The 19,776-nt window shown below is 41.4% G+C and overlaps 1 long non-coding RNA gene across 1 annotated transcript; it reads left to right on the top strand.

Moving 5' to 3' along the window:
• The first annotated feature begins 1,594 nt into the window (after window positions 1–1,594).
• On the top strand, window positions 1,595–7,342 carry LOC125481072. The gene is made up of 2 exons (XR_007261187.1): window positions 1,595–1,920; window positions 7,034–7,342. It is a non-coding gene; the product is annotated as an uncharacterized LOC125481072 (long non-coding RNA).
• The last annotated feature ends 12,434 nt before the right edge of the window (window positions 7,343–19,776 follow it).

Raw genomic sequence — 19,776 nt, forward strand, 5'->3', positions numbered from 1 at the left:
TCAACAATTACAGCACTGAAAAGTGAAACGTTGCTAAAATCTATAGTCGTGCAATCATCAAATGCAAGGATGTCAAATGTTTACACAAATATAGAAGAATTTTTAATCAATCCATTCAGCAAAGTTATGATACAGGGCAGAGATAGTAGGAACTGCAGATGCTGGAGAATCTGAGCTAACAAGGTGTAGAGCTGGATGAACACAGCAGGCCAAGCAGCATCAGAGGAGCAGAGAGGCTGACGTTTCGGGCCTAGACCCTTCTTCAGAAATGGGGGAGGGGAAGGGTGTTCTGAAATAAATAGGGAGAGAGGGGGAGGCAGATAGAAGATGGATCAAGGAGAAGATAGGTGGAGAGGAGACAGACAGGTCAAAGAGGCGGGGATGGAGCCAGTAAAGGTGAGTGTAGGTGGGGAATTAGGGAGGGGATAGGTCAGTCCAGGGAGGATGGACAGGCCAAGGGGACGGGATGAGGCTAGTAGGTAGGAGATGGGGTTGGGGCTTGAGGTGGGAGGAGGAGATAGGTGGGAAGAAGGACAAGTTAGGGAGGCGGGGACAAGCTGGGCTGGTTTTGGGATGCGGTAGGGGGAGGGGAGATTTTGAAGCTTGTGCAGTCCACATTGATGCCATTGGGCTGCAGGATTCCCAAGCGGAATATGAACTGCTGTTTCTGCAACCTTCGGGTGGCATCGTTGTGGCACTGCAGGAGGCCCAGGATGGACACGTCTTCTGAGGAAAACGGAGGCTTGGGGACCGCTTTGCGGAACACCTACGCTCGGTTCGCACTAAACAACTGCACCTCCCAGTCGCGAACCATTTCAACTCCCCCTCCCACTCCTCAGACGACATGTCCATCCTGGGCAGATAGAAGATGGATCAAGGAGAAGATACTAAACTCATCCCGCCCCCTTGGCCTGTCCGTCCTCCCTGGACTGACCTATCCCCTCCCTAACTCCCCACCCACATTCACCTTTACTGGCTCCATCCCAGTCTCTTTGACCTGTCTGTCTCCTCTCCACCTATCTTCTCCTTTATCCATCTTCTATCCGCCTCCCCCTCTCTCCGTATTTATTTCAGAACCCCCTTCCCCTCCCCCATTTCTGAAGAAGGGTCTAGGCCTGAAACGTCAGCCTTTCTGCTCCTATGATGCTGCTTGGCCTGCTGTGTTCATCCAGCTCTATGCCTTGTTATCTATGATACAGGGAAAGTGGGATGTGAACCTGGACCTTCTGGCCCAGAAGTAGGGACATGACAACTGCAATGATTACAACAATGGATACTACAGGAGAAACTCAGCAGGTCTGGCAGCATCTTTGGAGAGAGAAACACAGCTAATGTTTCAAGTTTGATACTGACCCTCTGCAGAACTACAGGAGGAGATCTTTTTGGCAAATTCACTCTGATTGGATTATAGATTTCCAACAACTTTGCTCTAACTTTAATTAAATGTGTAACTAAACAAAAAACAAATCTAACCAGGGCCTTACTTTGTTGGCAATGTACCTCACCACAAATGTTTCCCCATTGAAGACGCTGACGCCTGAGGGAGGGTGGGGATTTAAAATGTAAATGAGGGGGCGGGGCGCTGCGGCGGCGTGACGCCCGTGCCGTGGATTTGCACACGCCGATTGACAGCGGCTGCGGCCAATGAGGAGGCGGAGAGGGTGTTGAATGGGGCGATGTAGAATGTGGTGAAATGATACAGTGTCGCTGTGACAGACTGTGTTACTGTAGCAAGCTCTGGGACAAGTATCCGAGTGCTCAGCTGGCTTTGCAACTGGTATACATGTAGCAACAGGAACAACAATAAGACAGCTCTGTCTCCCAACCTTCTTCCCCCCCCCACCCCAAACCCACCCTCCTTTCAAGAGGGTCAAGATGTCGGTTGCCGGCTTGAAGAAGCAATTCCATAAAGCCAGTCAGGTAGGAGACGCCCCATGCCGCCAAGATCACTTTACTGCCTGCCCAGTGTGTGCGTGCGTGCGTGTGTGTGTGCAGCTTGCAGGATATGCAATCTCTCCTTTAATGGATTTAGACCCAATAGCGGTAGCTACAGGTTATGCAAATATGTATGCAGGCTGCTAGATAGCAGCACCCTCCTCTGCATAACGATTAATTACATATTCGGGCTTCAACTACATTAATATGACTTATTTTATCTCCCAAAATGCAAATGACTTTTTAATTTTTTTGTGGCATACTGAGACAGACAGTCCCCTCCCTTTCTTATTTATGTAAGCCATCTCCACAAATTCGGATTTAATTGTTGAAATAAACATTGCCCTCACTGGGTAATGCTAGCATTGAAAGACTGGTGGAGAGCAGACCTGGGTGTTTGGGCCTTTTTGGCTGCTTTCCCACCTCATCCGAGGGTGTGCTGGGCTGGCTTTCTAAGCGCGACTCACACTCCCCGAAAATGTGCTGCTTCCTTCGGAATTCTGTGTTCTGTATTGCATTATTAAAGCTCCAACTTGATAACGCATGCAGTATTGTGGCATTGTGCTTTTGGAAACTGCCATTCTGTTCAAAGTGAAATGTTTGTGTACATGTCTGTGATGTTTAATAAAATTGGATTGGCAGGGTTTGGTTTGTGATAGTTCAGAAGACCATTAATGACACAGAACGCATGCACCTTGTTTGATGAAACTGCTGCATTAAGGTGGATGAACGGTTGACTAGAAATGTAGACAAGTGTCTGTTGTTTCATTGTGGCAATGATAATGTGTTGTGTTTCCTTGATACAACCATTGGAGGCTACAGGCAGGCTGACAAAAGCAGCGACACACATTTTCAAAGAGCTGTAAAGAGGTTGACAAAAAATCTTAAGCATACCGGTGTGTGGTAAGACCAGCGAGGAGTGTGTCCTGCTGTTTATTGTTGTTTGAATTAGACTGATGGAGAAATTCAAATTCGTGTGATTTTTAGTAAACATGCTTTATTGATGTACTCTGTCAGTTATGTTTTAGTATATTTGTCACTGACAATCTGAACATATATGTGACTAACTTTTTAGCCTTACGCATGAAATGAATTGAGGATTGGACGCAGGATTTTTTTTTGAATTTTGTAATTCCTAAAAATTTGAACCACTTTGAGCTACCACATAGATGATGTACAATGGCGTCTACATCACGTGCTCCATTTTCCCCCATTTCTTCGTTCATAAGAAAACCTTTCTCCACATCTATATTAAGGCCATCAACCTTTAGAGATGAGAACCTGTTTTGAATTATGATTTGTTCATGTTGTCTTCTTGCAATTGTTATTTGCATGGTTGACATTTTGATACAGGCATTCTGGTTCCTGCATGGATAGTAGGAACTGCCGATGCTGGAGAATCTGAGATAATAAGATGTAGAGCTGGATGAACACAGCAGGCCAAGCAGCATCGGAGGAGCAGGAAAGCTGACGAAGAAGGGTCTAGACCCGAAATGTCAGCTTTCCTGCTCCTCTGATGCTGGTTCCTGCATGGCCTCTGATATGCAGACCTTACTTTGTGTTCCTGAACAAATTAATAAAACTTAAGTCTACTAAGGGTTGGAAGAAGTACAAGTAAGTTGCTCCCTCACTTGTCTTAGGCCTGACTAATCTGCGAATAAGTTCATCTGGCTGGTGAAGAGTGGGGTTGCATAGAGATTAATTGGGCCATTGTTGGAAGAAGAAACTGGTAGTTTTATTTGGGCAAGAGAAATTTGTATTGAACAGGAGCTGGTTAGAAAAGGACTGCAAAGAAGGGGATTTGAAGTTGGCAGTATTGATCTGAGAAATGAGTGTAGGAAAAACCACCAAATAGTGAGAAGAAGATTGCAGAACAAATCACGGAAAACTGGAAGAGTTATAAGTGGTTAAAAACAGCCCTTAAATTGCCATAATTTGGGATAACATTGTAAAAGAAAGAGGGAGCTAAATTCCTTCAATATTATATAGGAGAACATTTTCTTGATTAGTATGTTGCCAGCTCAAGAAGGATGGTAGCAGTGTTGGATCTAGTTTGGCAAAAACTGAGGCAACTGGAGGTACAGTCTCAGTGTACTGGATGACGCTATGATTCTATGGAGCATATTTCAGTTGGGGAGCGTTTAGGAAAGAGCAATCTTAATATCAGCAGGTTTACAATTGTTGTGGATGAGACCAAACAAATTAGGTATGTAAAAATGTAACAAAAGGATAGACAATTTCAGTGAATTCAAAAAGTCTCCACAGTTCTTGCCTGGATTCAGTTGCAAGTGTCTATTAGCTCTGTATTTTCCACATGATTGCTATTACATGAGAGGTTAAGCTACAAAAAGCAATCTAAAACTTTCAAGAAGACTATTTAAGTACTGACTTGTGCAGTTTTTAATTTAATGTCGCAAATAGTTCATAACTCAACAATGCAAAATAAAGACAGCAATAAATTGGAGCAGTTGGGACTGTTTTCTTAGAGACAATCTGATGGCACTATTCAAAATCATGAGTGGCCTGGGCAGATTATATAGGAAGAAACTATTACCACTTGTACAAGGTTTAAGACCAAGAGGACAGGGTAACAGGCAGAAAAATAGCACTAAGTGAAATGCATATTCAGTGAACCAGTACAGACTCAATGGGCCAAGTGACCATCTCCTGCACTGTAGCAACCTGATTCTAAAAGATTGCATTACATGAGCAATCTTGAAGTCAGGACAGAGAATGTGCATAAAAAGGGAGCACAATACTGAATATTTGGTTTTAAAAATACATTCCCTCCCAAAATGAAATACAATGAAAAGTTGAAAACTTATCACATGATATTTACTTTATATATTGTATGCCAAGCAAGTTTTGAAAATGTTATGAGCATAAACTGTAGAGAAACAATGGGATGATTGAAGTATCAAATTGTTAAATATTTTTGGGTGTTGTTTCCTATTTAATGTACACCCTTTTTATGTGTCTTATGTAGGGAGGGCTTCCCAGAATCAGCTATCAATGAAAGACCAAATGTGCTAAACTGAAATGAGGGTTTTGCCATCTGTATATCCCATATTTAAGCCACTGCTTCTTGTAACCAATCAGTAAGATGCATGCAAAGATAGTTGGAATTAACTTGTTGATGTTGTCTGCTGTCCCTCTCAGATATACTTGATGCATTTTTGTAATATTGTGCAGAGAATTGAGGGTACAAATCACGCATCTTTAGCCCCCTGTCAGCTGTCTTACTGTGTGCTGCACCACACTATTGAAGTCAGTGTGATTGTCTGCTGTTGTAATGCAAGTATGCCCCGTACATCCTACACAGAGGACAGGTGCCTTTCACGATGATGTCACATGTTGCAGTAAAGTCGAAAATAAAACAAAGAACTGCCGATCATGGAAATTTGAAACGAAAACCGAAATTGCTGGGGAAATTCAGCACGTCTGGCAGCATCCGTGGACTGAAAGCAGAGTTAACTGTTCTGTTGTTTTTGGAAGAAGTGTCTGTATCAGGGAATGCAGTTTGCGCATTCGTGTTTAGAATGCAGCATCCACAAGTGTGTTACAAGGTTTGTAGTTTAATCGGGTACTTTAGATGACACCAAAAGCTTTTGCAAGAAAAGGACAAGCTGTTCAAAACAGCTTTTCAAGCTTGAGATAATTTACAGCCTTGAATTCATGTTCTGTGTTATTTTGTATAAAAATGTATTTTGTTCTTTAAAAGTTAACTCACAAGGTATATTTTATTAAATACGGTCAGTTTGCCCTGCAAAGAAACGCTAGTTTCTTCAGATACTTGAATGCTGTCCTAAATATCACATGAAACGCTGTTTTCCCCATCACCAGCTTACCAGATATCATTATTTCTTCCTTTACGGTAATGACTACTTAAACTTGACAGTAGCTGTATTGTTTCTATATAGTGTGACATAATGCTTAATTCATTTATAAAGTAAAACAGTATGATCTTCAATATCATGTGCAGGATAGGAGACTGCAAGATGCTGTGGTCACCTCGCTTAGGCAGTTCCTTGGCCACAGCTTGGCTTTTGCTGTGAGGTGTTTACAGTTAAATGAGTAAATTTGAGAGGCTGTAGTTCTTCTTTAGAAGAAAATATTGAGAGAAGATTTGGTAGAAATGTATGAAATCATTAGGGGCGCAGACAGGCTAGAGTGAATCATTGTTGGTAGCAGTGGCTGGGAGCTAGAGGACACAGACTTAGTGATTTCCAAAGGAATTAAGGATCAGTCATGATCTAGAGTTGAAAGGAAGAATTACATTTTAAGGAGTGCCTTTCATGACCACTGTCTCAAATTGGTTGTAAAACACTTAAGGCTTTTTTTTGAGATGTAGTCAATCTTGGAATGTACTTGTATGCAGCAAACTCCCCATTTTTATGTTTAAATGATGCTAGTTGAGGGATAAATATTGGCCACAACGAAATGTCTCTAGATCATTCTCCATTGCAGCCACCATCAGCAGTAGTTGCCTTCTCTAAGAAACCCAGTCTTATCATGACTCTGCTGTGTTGCCTTTACTGGTTTGCCATGTTCGACCCAAAATCATCCAGAAACCTTCTGGAATTGCAACATCACGTGACTCATGGAGCTCTTAGAGGAGACCAGAACTGACAACCTGGAAGCATGCAGATGAGAAACACTGCTAACAGACTTTTATCATCCTTCATGCACTCTTAACAGCACTCTGACATCCTGTACACAACCTACGTTACATTCAGAGTGCTGCTGCCTCAAGCAGCCTGTTCAGTAAACCTGTTCATTGAATGCATATTTTCCTCCTATTGCAAAACAAGAAACCTGTTTAAACAAACTCAAATGGACTACAGAACTCAGGAATTCAAACATCTTGCATCTTTTAAGGCAACCATAATGTCGATTATTGGTGGGAAACCATTGACAGGATGGATCATACTCCAGCTGGTGGAAAGACATTTCTGGTTTGTATGATTCTGTACCTTACTTGTGGAAATGTGTTTTAGCAGGTGTAGTGCAGTACACGTGGTGTCCCATATATTGGCTGAGTAAGAGCAGTTGAGTTACCATCCACATGTAGTTAACATGTATCCTCCTCTTGTTACAGATATGCCACTCCCCAAAAGCAGCAAGCCACTTCCTGAATGACGAGTCTCACCCCAACATTGAGCCTCATCCAAGATTGAAGCAGACATCAGAACAGTTTATCTGGCTGTAATCTCATTGTTGCTTGTAGAAGCTTGCTGTGCATAAATTGACTCCCATGTTTCCAAATGTGACTACACTTCAAAAGTATTTAATTGGCTGTGAAGTGCATTGGATCATTTTAGAGGTCATGAAAGGCGCTGTTTAGATGTAACTTTTCTCTTTACAGATACTGAATAAATTATATCTATTTTCTGTTGTGTACACCAAACAGTGTGAAATGTGTTGGCAGTTGTAAATTGTATGCAAGTCCAACAAATGTGTCAAGCAGGTCAACGTGATATATGTAGTGTGTGGGTGAAGTGAGCTTGAAGCTTTTTGTTTTTTTGTGATGGCTTGCTTCTCGTTTTCAGGTTTCACTGTTGTCTAGCGGCAATCTGAGAAAGCAAGCCAAATGTGTTAGTCTTTTCCTGCCAGTACGGCCTCTCCATTGCCAAATCCTCAGCTGTGTCTACTTGCGGCAGCACCGAAATTGGTACCAAGCTGAAGCTTGAGAGGAACTCGGATGTAGTTTAGACCCCACACTGGCATTGTGCAGGCAGACCAGCATGTGTCATGCTTTGAGCCAAGCTCCTAGCTGTGGGTGAATAGCTTCACTGCCTTATTGGTACCTTGTGAAATCTAAAGGCTTAGGGAATAAACCCTGACACAAATCAAAGGAAGATTAATGTCGAAATCTGATCAGTTTTGCAATCAAGTTGCTGCCAAATGCCATGCTTTGCCTTTGGACTCAAGCAGATAGATTGATAAAGGGAACCCTGACTTTTGGGTAGTGAAAGGTATCCAAGTCTAGTCTTCTGCCCTGGCATATGTAGAGCATAAGCATTAGAGACAGCAGCTATAAATCATGAGTCCAACATGAATGGCATAGAAATGGGTTCTATGGGCTTTCTCCAACTGTGAGAAGGATCGTCATTTCTCACTGTTCAGCCAACGCCAACTTCAAGTTGGACAGCCCCTGATTAATAAGCTTGCTACATCATCTTCAGTTGTTGAATAGAGATTAATCCCTACTCATCAAACAGATGGATCCAGCATTAAAAGCTTGAAAAGATTTTTTTGAAAAAAGAGGATGTCAAATCTTTGGTAAGCTGGAACGTCAGGACCATTTGCTCTCGTTTGACTGTTTGCAGTTGGTGGATAGCACACACAAGACAACCATAATTGACATGGAGACTTGAGTAGGATTCTGGGAATGGACAGTAAGACAGAGAAAGCTTGAAAAGGAGCAAGAGGAGTTGTGTGGAAGGGCTAGCTTGGGAAATGGTTGTAGGTGACTTGCTCACCAGGCGTGTATCTTCAGGAGTAGAAGAGACACCGTTAAAATGACACTGATCACGTCATGCAAGCTCCAGACCCAGGCAGGGGAGCAGCAAGCAGGAGAGTCAAGGAGGGTCGTGGTGAGTGGTGGTGTCTCTGGGACTGGGAGAGGCTATTCCAAATTGGCATCAATTGGGTCTTGCACATTCTGTTGGCCCCAAGGCAAAACATTGCTAAAATGAATGTACTGATGCTAAGTGGGCATACCATTCCTATCAAATCCAGAACATTAAGCTGAAACATCTTCATTTAATTGCAACATTTTAAATCCAATCGATTTTGAGTACTATGTATATTACCTTCATTGATCTCATCAGGACATTCAGCCTAATGTGGACTATCTGTACTCAAGACACAGGAGCAAAATTAGGCCACTTGGCCCATTGAGTCTGCTCTACCATTCATTCATGACTGATATGTTTCTCAACCCCATTCTCCTGCCATATCCCCATAACATTTAATCCTGTTAATAAACAACCGATCTATCTCTGTTCTTAAATGCACTCAATGACTTGGTCTCCACAGCCTTTTGTGGCAACGAGTTCCACAGATTCCCCACTCTCTGACTGAAGAAATTCTTCTTCATCTCAGTTCTAAAGGGTCATCTCTTCACTCTGTGCCCTTGGGTCCTGTCTCTCCTACTAGTGGAGACATCTTCTCCACGTCCACTCTATCCAGGCCCCCTCAGTATTTTGTAAGTTTCAATGAGATCCCACCCATCCTTCTAAACTCCAAGTGCAGTCCAGAGTCCTCAACTGCTCCTCCATTTGACAAGTCCTTCACCCCCAGGATCGTTCTTGCAAACCTCCTGTAGACTACCTCCAAGACCGGCATACCTTAGATACAGGCCCAATACTGCTCACAATATTCCAAATTCGGTGTGACCATAGCCTTGTACAGACTTGGCAGTACATCTCTACTCTTGTATTCGAGCCCTCTCCAAATAAATATAAACATTGCATTTGCCTTCCTGCTTGTCAAACTCAACCTGTATGTTAATATTAAGAAAATACTGAGCTAGGACTCCCAACTAGGGCTGCTGCAGATTTCCAAAGCTTTTCCCCATTTAGAAAAATAGTTTATACCTTTATTCTTACCAAAGTGCATAATCTCATATTTTCCCAGGTTGTATTCCATCTGCCACTTCTTTGACATCTTGTTTAATCTGTTCAAGTCCTTCCGCAGCCTCACTGCCTGATCCTCCACGTATTTCGGTGGAGAAAATTTGAGCAATTTCAACAGTAAGACAATGTGATAATGTCTCGTGGGTGACGGTTAAGAGCTTCATCAGAACTCTTCTGAGGTCCGCAGTAGGGTCAGACATTGTTCCATTTAGGCATATCCTTTCTCTGTGCTTCTGCGTTTAAGCATCCAGTCATTTAGAGGGTGCTTACTTGCCTAACAGAATGGCAGAAATATTTTCAATCTTGCTTACCCAAGGTGCACCAATGTTGGTCAATGCTCATGATCTTGGATGAGCATTCTATATTGAACAAAACCTTCAGTGGCAAATGGACTGTCTGTCTCGTGCCAGTAAAGAGTTTGATTTGACCATTAATTTCAAGAAGACAAATGTCATTCTCAAGGATCAGTCAGCACTGATGATGTGACAGCGGAGTTTTGAGATTTGTTGATATTTCACATAGCTAGGTTCCACGATTACCAGCAATCTGTCATTGTAGCTGAAATCAACATGCAACGTTGCAAAATCTGCAATTATACCTGAGCTGTGTAAGAGTGTGGAAAAGATTGAGAACAGCATACATCAAATTTATCAGGTCGTATCCTCCATGTACAGATGAATACTGGGAGATCAGGACAACAGATGCTATTCAAGTGAAAAGTCTAAACCATTTCTACCTTCATTGTCACAAATACATTCTTGGCAAGACAAGATTACAACTTGGAGACCCTGGAGCACACTAATTTCATCAGAATGTACCCATTGCTAAGCTAGTGACATCTGAATGTGGCTTGGCTGGTGCATCAAATAGCTGGCAGCCATATACCAAAAACCCTTTTGTGCAGTGAACTGGCCACTAGGTTAGAATCTCCTGAGTTTCTATACCTCTACCCTGCTTGAAAATGTCTTAATAAAAAGATAGTAGACGTTCTCAGCTATGAGGAAGTCACTGATGACCATGACCTTTCACAGAGACTGGAGGATGACTCAATCAGAAACTGAAAGCTCAACAAGCTGAGAGAGCCCAGAGAAAGTCCAGGCTAGCCAATCACGGATCACTCGGCTACTGACTGACTCTGCAGCAAATGCCGTGCCTGAATGACAGTCCAGAGTCACACCAGTGTTGCTTAGTACGCAGCTGACCACCAAGGTACTGGTCATTGTCTTCTGAGATGGAAAACTGCCACTGAGTAGGATAAAAGTCTTAATTGGAAAATGAAGTGAAACTGTCCATTTCCTTAAATGTATGTATGTCAGCAAAATGAAGGAGCTGGTCATCAACTTCAGGAAGGGGAGTGGAGAACAGCCCCTATCTGTATCAGTGATGCTGAGGTGAAGATGGTAGAGAGTTCCTAGAAGTAAATATTCTCAACAATCTGTCCTGGTCCATCCACGTTGATGCTACAGTCAAGAAAGCACACTAATGCCTCTAATTCCTCAGAACGCGTAGGAAATTCGGCATGTCCGCAATGACTCTTACCAATTTTTATAGATGCACCATAGAACGCATCCTATCCAGATGCATCACAGCTCGGTACGGCAACTGTTTTGACCAAGATTGCAAATTACAAGAGTTGTGAATGCAGCCCTGTCCATCATGCAACCAGCCTTCCTTCCATTGACTCCGTCTATACTTCGTGCTGCCTTGGGAAAACAGCCAACATCATCAAAGACCTCTCCCACCCTGGTTATACTCTCTTCCTCCCTCTTCTGTCAGGCAGAAGATACAAAAGTTTGAAAACACATACCAACAGATTCAAGAACAGCTTCTTCCCTGCTGTTATCAGACTTATTAATGGATCCCTCATACATTAGAGTTGATCTTTCTCTGCACCTTCTCTGTAGCCATAACACTATATTCTGCATTCTGTTCTATCACCCTGATGTACAGTATGAATTGCCTGGATAGCATATAAAACAAAACTGAGTCTTAGAGTCGTACAGCACAGAGACAGGCCCTTTGGCCCAAACTGGTCCATACCAACCAAAATGTCCATCCATGCTAACCCCATTTTCCTGCACATGACCCATATCCTTCTAAACTTTCCCTTTCCGTGTGTTCGTCCAAATGCTTTTTAAATGTTGTTAATGTACCTGCCTTAACCACTTCCACTGGCAGGTCATCCATATGCGTACCACCCTCTGTGTAAAAAAAAAAAAAAAGTTGCCCCTCAGGTTCCCATGTATTCTTTCCCCTCTTACCTTAAACTGAGGCCGTCTAGTCCTCGATTTCCACAACCCTGGGAAAAAGACTGAATGCATTCACCCTATCCATGCCTCTCTTACACTTCTATGAGATTTCCCCCCTTAGTCTCCTGTGCTCTAAAGAAAACAGCCCTAGCTTGTCCAACCTCTCCGTACAACTCAGTTCTGGCAACCTCCTTGTAAATTTCTTCTGCACTGTTTCCAGTTTAATAACATCCTTCCTATAGCATGTAGGCCAGACCGAGTAAGGATGGCAGTTTCCTTCCCTAAAGGACATTAGTGAACCAGGTGGGCTTTTCCTGACAATTGACAATGGATTCACGATCATCATTAGGCTCTTCATTCCAGATATTTATTGACTTCAAATTGCACCAGTTGCCGTGGCAGGATTTGAACCTGGGTCCCTAAATGTTATCTGGGGCTGTGGATTAACAGTCCAGTGATAATACTATTAGGCCATCACCTCATTTTTCACTGAATCTCGGACGTGTAACAATAGTAAATCAAATCAAATCGATTTATAGCTATTTCAGATTAGTAATGTTGAATGTGGGTTTCATAGGCTGTCTACCATAAGAATAAAATTCAAGTACTTTATTGCTTCTCCGAGGAAAGCTTAGATATTCACTTTCATCAAAGTGACTTCCTTTATGTCCCTCATTCCTGAGGGAGCCGATGCTGGCTCCATTATGCTTTGGCTGTTAAGTATCCTGCCCGAATACTCTGTTCTTAATCATCAACTTGTGAAGTGAGTTTCACATTGCAGTGCATCAAAACCAAGTGTAGTTCTGTTCTTGTTGAGCAGTTTGATGATTGGAAGATAGCTAATTCTTTTCCAGCAGAAATGTGAATAGAAACCCTGGGGATTGAAGTTCAGTTGCTAAGTCGATGCAGTTCAGCCGACTCCCAGCTGGAACCTCCTAACACGAGCGGAGCCTACCCCTGTCAAAGTGGCCATTCTAATAAAGATAAACAAAAAAAAATTGTAAATGTTTTAATCCACCGACATCCATTGTTACCTATTAGAATTATGCTTGATATGACATTGACAGTTATATAGGGGTTTCTGCTGTAATGTGTGTTCTGACAAAGCGAATTGGCTATAACGCGACTGATGAATGGGGGAATGCTGTTTCTAAAATGTGAACTTGGTGTTGGCTATAACGTGATTCCATCGAGTATGTGTCGACATCACGTGATTGTTTTGCAGGCTTTGTGCTGAGCATGCGCAGTGTTAGCGCTGAAAGAGTCTCCGTGCCAGCATCACGTGGTCATTGGCACTCCCTGTGAGTACAACACTCTGGTTTTTTTTTTGCTAATTCTGCCATGTTACCCACAAAAATGTGAGGACAAAGTGACAAGAATGTTAGTAAGAAGCGGCCAGGTGATAAAAGCCAATCCCTAAGAAACAGTCAGAAGACAATGAACCGCAGCCAACTACTTGTGGATTAACGAGATAACAAGGTGTGGAGCTGGATGAACACAGCAGGCCAAGCAGCATCAGAGGAGCAGGAAGGCTGACGTTTTGGGCCTAGACCTTTGTTTTGCCGTAACCCTGCACCACAACTGCACCTGAAGGTGGTGATGATGATGACGACCCTCAGGCCCTGTATTAACAACACAGCAACCTCAAAACCACCTCTCCCATCAAGACATCTTGACATTTTTTTCAAGACAAGGTGTTAAATTTCCTTTTATTTCATTATTAGAGACAAATTAAACATTTATTCAAGCTGTGCTATCCTTTGTGTTGTGATTTTTGAGTGATACTTTTTGGTGGTCTGCCCCTAACCCCACTTTTCCCATAGACCGCGCGATTTTCTATAACGCGATGTTGTGCAAGAACGCAACTATCACATTCTAGCAGAAGCCCCTGTATCAGGAACTGGCCAGCTTAAAGGGATAATAGAATCATTAACAATAAAAACTGAGAGTTCTCTATGCAACACATTTCATTTGTAATTGAAATTGTGTAGCTTAGAATGCTTATAATGCTTCTCATGGCTCATGATGTCCCCCAAATTCATTTGAGCCAGTGAATTATTTGAGATTGTTTTGCAGGCAGATGGCTGGGCTGTTTATGCACTGTGAGGTAGTGATGAGATAAATGATCACTTATTGCATTTTGGCTTGTGTTGGTTGAGAAATAAATGTTTCTAAAATGCCATGAATCGCCTCCCCTTCTTTGAGTAGTGCCAAGGAGCCTGTTGAGCAAGCATGTGAAACCTGGGTTTGCCATCTCATTGAATGGCAGCAGCTCCAACAATTCGGCACCAACCTGTTAGACTAAATGATCCAGTAAGGACCCCAGAAGGGGGATCAAATCCAACACTTCTTTATCCAGACATGTATTCTAGTATTGAACCAACTGACAGTTGATATAGGCAAAGCTATTTCTCGTTGAGATCATTTTTTTGTGGCGTGACAAATGACCAGCGAGTGCCATTTCATGTTTTGTTCTAATTCGCTTGTGGAAGGCTTTCGCATATTTATGGACATTAATTTCACATTGATTTTTGTTTTTCCTTAATGTCCCATTTTAAACCTCATGGATCATTATTGTGGAGGTTTGCATTATGGAGACATTTCATGTATAATATTCCAGTATCAATTTTTTTATATATTCTCTGTAAATAACATACCCTGAAGAGTCTGTTAGTTCCAGCTGTGTATTGATGTGTGTGGTTTCTCAGGAGCAAAAAGTATCTTCTGTCACAGATTTTAATTTCAAATATTAGTGCTAATGACATCAATTCTTGTGGCTCAGATGCTATTAAAAGTATTTAACAAGACCATAATCTTGTGTCATTGTGACAACTGTGTAACAATTAGCTTTCAGATATCCAGCCATTATAATTAGCTATTTTACAAAATAATTTCTACAATGCTCACAGGACCATATTTTTTCCTCTTACCCTGAAAAGTGTTGCTAGCAACACAATGCACAAATATTACAATTGTTGTACAAATGCGTTCGATCCATGAAAATTATCTGTGCTAGTATTGTAATGGTTTGCCCATTGTAGTGGTACGAAAATCATCGCATTTAATTGTGACTCCCATATTTCACAATTCTCAATTGTTTTGTACATGTGACAGAATCATAACCAAGTGACCATAACTCCAAGATATTGTCACAAAATATTATAGTAGCATATTTGCTGTTCACAAGTGTTGCATAGTCTTTCACAATTTAAAATACTTGAAGTATCTCATCATATGGGAAGATTGCATAAGTACTATTTTCAAACACAAAGTATATGTTTAAAGAGCATTATTGAACACAGAAAGATGCAGACATAGAAAATATGAGCAGGAGTAGGCTATTCAGCCCTTTGAGACTGTTCTTCCATTCAGTATGATCATGGCTGATCATCCAGTTTGGTACTCTACTATTTTGATCCCTTTCGACTAAGAACTATATCCAAATCCTTGTTAAAAACATTCAATTATTTTTAGTTTCTACTGTTTTCTGTGGCAGAGAATCCCACAGGCTCAGCAGTCTCTGATAATAACAATGATAATAATGACATTGGGTGGGTGAATGATCTTCTGTTGAATCACTGAGTCAATTGTCATTCTGATTAGAATTGGAGAAAGACCAGATTTAAATTTGTATAGCACCTTATACAACCTCTGGTTGCCCTATAATGCTTTACAGCCAAGGAAGTATGTTTGTATTGTTGTCATTGTTGTAATAGACCAAATACACAGCAAGCTCGTATCGTATACAATGAGATAAAAGGCTAGACAATCTGTTTTAAATGTTGAAGAATAAATAGTGGCCAGGATAATGGGAGAACTGCTCTGCTCTTCTTTCAATGATGGCACAGGATATTTTGTGTCAATCTGAGTGGGCGGATAGAGCCTTGGCTTAACATCCCTTTTTTAAAAAATTATTCTTTCATGGGATGTAGATGTCACTGGCAAGGCCAATATTTGTTGCCAGTTTCTAATTGCTCTTTGAACTGAGTGGCTTGCTACACCATTTTTGAGGGGAGCCGACAGTCACAGAAACATAGAAAATAGACCATTTGGTCATTCGAGGCTGTTGCGCCATTTATAATGATTGTGGCTGCTCATCCAACTCAATAGCCTGTTCCGATTTTTCCTCCATATCCTTTGATCGCTTTACCCTAAGTGCTATGTCCAAGTCATTCATGAAATCATACACTGTTTTGTCCTCAACTTCTTTCTGTGGTAGTGAATTTCACAGACTCGCCACTCTCTGGGTGAAGAAATTTCGCGTTGTCTGAATCTTACGTGGTTTACCCCATATCCTTAGACTGTGACCGCATGACTGTAAATCTGAAGTCCCATGTAGGCCAAAACATGTAAGGACAGTGGATTTCCTTTCCAAATGGTTTTTACAGCAATGATGTTAGCTCTGTTGTTGCCATTACTGAATGTAACTGTTAATTCCCAGATTCTGTTAATTCCTGATTTTATTAGTGGAATTTAAATTCCATGTGCTACCGTGGTAGAATTTGAGCCTGTTTCCTTAGAGCTTTTATCTAGACCTCTCTGAATCACTCGTCCAATGACATGGCTACTACACCATGACCTATGACAGTATTGCAGTCCCCTAGTAATGCACGGGAGACATCTTAAATTTTGCCCTCCAGTCTAAATGCCTTTGAATCATCAAACAGTTCATTCTGTGTCTGGTAGTTGTGAATGATATATGGTGCCATGTACCTTATTGCAGTGTGACAGCTGATGTAGCTATTAAACAACAAGGACTAATGCTAAGTCGGAGTAAGGATGATAAGTTTCTACGTCTTTGAGTGAAATTGTTGTGTGTGTGTGTGGCATTTTCCACTTACTTGACTGCAGCTGGTTAGTTACTGTTCTGATTTAGAAAGTCATTGTCATCCTATCTGTGGTCGAGGCTTATGATCCATTTAACTTATTGCCAGGCTATAGGAGTTTCATATGGATGGTTTCATCAGCACTTCATACTGTTCCGAATGGTTTATTCTAATATAAGCAGGAAATACTGGACTTACTTGGCTCCGTGAACATCCATGAAGGGGGCAACAATTGACCTTTCAGGTTTTCAATTTCTTTTATGCTTTGAAACATACATTAAGTTCTGTCTGTGTTTTTGTACTAATCCAGGTTACAATGCTTTCCACCAGCAACTGGCACCTTTGTGTTACAACTTTACTATGCATCTTTATTATTAAGAATGCTGAAAATTGGCCAAATCTTCAAGTCTAACTCAGTTATTGATTTTTTTGCCTCAGGACATGTGGGTTCTGAAATTCATACCTTAATCTCAGATATTGATAAGAAGTAAACAATGTGATTTCTGTAGGAAGTAATAACAGACTATTGATATTTGTGCAAGTTTAACGATAAGAACTAAGAGCCAGGAGTAGGCAATTTAGCCCCTTGAGCCTACTTTGACATTTGAGATTATAGAATCCCTACAGTGTGAAAATCAACAAGTCCACACCAACTTGCCGAAGAGCGTCCCACATAGATTCACCACCTCCCCCCACCCTATAACCCTGCATTTCTGATGGCTAATCCACCTAACCTACACATCCCTGGACACTACGGGCAATTTCCCATGGCCAACGTACCTAGCCTGCACATTTTTGGACTGTGGGAGGAGACTGGAGCGCCCGGAGGAAACTCCCAACGAGAATATCCAAACTCCACACAGACAGTTGCCCGAGGGTGGAATCGAACCCATGCTGTGAGGCAGCAGTGCTAACCACTGAGCCACTGTGCTGCCCTAATATGATCATGGCTGATCTCATCTCTGCCCCAACTCCACTTCCCTGGCTGGTCCCCATAATCCTTTAACCCATTGCCAATTAAAAGTCTGTCTATCACCTCCTTAAATTTATTCAGTGTTCTGACATCCACCACATTTTGGGGTAGTGATTTTTACAGATTCACAACCCTTTGCGTTCCTCCTTATATCTGTTTTAAACCTGCCATCCCTTAGTCTAAAATTATGACTCCTTATTCTAGATACCTCCAATTAGATCTCCTCTCATTCTTCCTAAAGTGCTCAATCTTTCCTCATAAGGTAAGCCTTTCATTTCTGGAATCAATCTCGTGAACTTTCTCTGAACTACCTGCAATGTAGCTATATCCTGCCTGAAGTAAGGGACCAAAACCATATGCAGTACACCAAACGCAGTCTCACCAATGCCTAGTACAGTTGCAACAGCATTTCCCTACTTTTATACCCCATTGCTTTAGCAATACATGCAAAAATTCCATTTGTCCTCCTTAATACCTGCCGTTCCTGCACACTGGTTTTCTACAACTCAAGCATAAGGGCATCCAGATCCCTCTGCACTGAAGCATTTTGAAATTTCTTTCCATTTAGATAGTTTGCTTTCTTATTCTTCCGACCAAAATGGATTTCCTCCCGCTTAGCCGTGTTAAACTCCATCTGCTAAATTTTGGCCCATTCACTGAACCTATTCATATCTGTTTTATACATTTCTTACTTCCTAATTGCAACTGACATTCTCTTCTATTTTAGTGTTGTTTGCGAATTTGGCTATAGTCCTCACATTGAAGTCTTTAATGTAGATTGTAAAAAATTGGGACCAGAGGACTCTGGTACCCCACTAGTTACAGCTTGCCAACCAGAAAAAAAGACCCATTTAGCATGACTGTCTACTTTCTGTTGGTTTTCCAATCTTCCATCCAAGCTAACATATTTCCTCTAACTCCGTGTGATTTTATCTTGTGTAGTAACATTTTGTGCAGTGCTTTATCAGATACTTTCTGGAAGTCCAGATGCACTACATCTACACGACCCCCATTACATATTTTTCTTGTTACACCATTTTAGGACTCTAGCAAATTAGTTGAACAAGATTTTATCCTTAATAAAACCATGCTGACACTGAATTATGTTTTGACTTTTCAGCTGTCCCATTACGATATCCTGAGTAATGGATTCTGACAACTTCGTGACAAACATTAAACTAACTGGTCTACAGTTTCATAGATTCTGCCTCTCTTCCTTTTTGAATAAGAATGTTAAATTAACATTTTTCCAATCTACTTAGATTCTTTCCAGCATTCAGGATATTATTGGATATTGTAACCAATGGATCCACTGTCTGCCCAGTCATTTCTTTTAAGAGTCTGACCCTTTTAGGTCTTTGAAAGATGGTTAATTAATGTTAGCAACTAGCAAGCAAAGAGCTTTCCTTTGCCTCGTGGGGTCTTATTAACACCGGGAAATATGTACTAGACTGTTGCAACATGGAGAAATCAGTACTCAGGCATGATCAGACCAGGCGCTCCTTTAAAAGCAGCTTAACCTATGACTACTGTGATCGTAGCTTATAGGAGCAACTGGAACATCCACTCTGTTAGTCAGTAAAGTACCTAATGTCCATCATGGGCACAAATAAGAAAACAAAACAGGAAAAAATATTGAAAGTATTTATGCAATGTCTCACACCCTTACCAGCAACAGTGTGTGAAAATGATGCATATATTTTCTAGCACCTTTCCAGAATAGATGTTCTTAAAAGATTTTTAGTTTTTTACTGATTTATTTTGCAGCTGCAATAGCATTTTCGTACTAGATTGTTACATCAGTAAAGTACTGACATGATGAGTGAATGTTGGAGTTGATCCTACTGGCTGCAATCGAAGTCTCTTTAGGAAATAGGCTGATTTTGCAGGAACATTTAGTCTGTTCATGTGTGAAAGACTGATTCCTGGGATGGTGAGATTGATGTAGTGGGAAACACTATATCAGTGAGGACCAAATTCAGTAACGTTTAGAAGAACGAAACCTATAAAATCCTAATAAGGATCAGACAGAGTAGATGCAGGAAGGATGTTCCTGATGACCTAGAGTCCCTGTTGGGGCCAAAACTTTGGTTGTTTTCAAAAAGGAGTTAGGTATCGTTCTTAGGGCTAAAGAGGTCAAAGAGAATGGGGAG

This window comes from Rhincodon typus, unplaced genomic scaffold (assembly GCF_021869965.1).
Source record: "Rhincodon typus isolate 14 unplaced genomic scaffold, sRhiTyp1.1 hic_rhity00000786, whole genome shotgun sequence".
NCBI lineage: Eukaryota > Metazoa > Chordata > Chondrichthyes > Orectolobiformes > Rhincodontidae > Rhincodon > Rhincodon typus.